Source organism: Sinocyclocheilus rhinocerous, unplaced genomic scaffold (assembly GCF_001515625.1).
Source record: "Sinocyclocheilus rhinocerous isolate Xijiao unplaced genomic scaffold, SAMN03320098_v1.1 scaffold3341, whole genome shotgun sequence".
Taxonomy (NCBI): Eukaryota; Metazoa; Chordata; class Actinopteri; order Cypriniformes; family Cyprinidae; genus Sinocyclocheilus; species Sinocyclocheilus rhinocerous.
In genome coordinates this window covers 40,579-42,022 of record NW_015645531.1, presented here as the reverse complement: position 1 = coordinate 42,022, position 1,444 = coordinate 40,579, and positions in this window count along the sequence as shown.

Here is a 1,444-nt window from a genome sequence, read left to right as displayed (position 1 = left end):
TCTAAATGTCATCTGACTAATTCTTTTCTGTCCAAGGTTTCTTCTGGTTCCTGCATTCCATCTACACTGCTCATCAGTGCAAGATAGCCCTGTCATACCACTGGCCACTGCATTTTGCACCTTTCAAAAATCAGAACATACTGTTCACTTTATTTACTTTATTATTAAACAGTACATCACCATTAGCACTTTTTTAGAGCTAAACAATTTTGTTATAACTGAAATTTATAATTGGTTAAATATTGCTGTAAAAATAAGTCTTTACATTGAATCACACAGTCAGTGCTTGAAGTGGGCAGGTGTTGTGCCCATTTTCGACTCCCTGCCAAATTATTACCCCCCTCATTGAAATCGCTACCTGATTGCCTAATCCTAACCCCTCCCCCACACCTAACCCTAAACCTACCAATACTAGGGGGGTAATAATCTGGCGGGGGTTAGAATTGGGCACAACACCGGCACTTCTTTTTTCCCCCACTTCAAGCACTGCACGCGTTTAGCCACACTAGAAGTGTTGCTCTATTTATAAATACCCACCTTCCACAACACTGCAGCAGCATGGCTGCAAGACCTGCCGGGGCCAGCTACGCAGGAGCATCCAGCTGTTTCCACTACTCCGTTATTTTGTAACATAACCCACGCGATGTGATTTGGTTTATTTATAGCCTGACTCGGCTCTACCTCCGCTTTCAGTAATGTGAACTGCAGATGTTTACGGCAAAGAATTCGTCCAATTTTGTTACTGTGTAGATAACTGTATGCTTTGGTACTTTTATAATTTCTAAGTTCCTCGCCATCCACACCCTCAGACAAAACAAGGTAATTGAATATGTCAACATATGTGACTGCTGGCCATTGTTTCATATCATCAATCCAGGAGGTGGCGCTGGTCAACTTCGTAGGATGAGGAACAGAAAAAGTTACATTGTTTACGGTCTTTGTCAAATAGTCTTGATCGTGCTGCCACCGCGAACTAAAGTTGCCGTTGCTTGTTGACATTATGGACGTTAAAAGTAAGTAAAACAGATTACAACCGTCGTTTCAGAGCTGTCCAAATAACTCTGTAACGCCTAACTAAACGCATCAAGCTGCAAACCGGAAGTTCGAAGCAACCTCCATACGCGTACGCGCAAAGCATAATGGGTAATTTCGCGTTCCATGAAAAAGGTCTATAGCATTTCACCTGAGCATTGCGAATCACGCGTATGGCCATGATAAGCGATGAATGAATGACAGGCTTTCTGTTGTAACATCGCTCTAGGTAAATATACATCTAGTGGAGAAGACTAATGATAAGATTCACGTTAATCAGATCTTGTTTTAAATGTGTGCTGAAATACATACCAGAATAGATCGATTCGCGGCTTTTGAGAATCGATATCGATTCGACGTCATTTAAAAAAAACGATTAATCGAAAAATCTTTTTTTTTTTTTTTCCCAGCC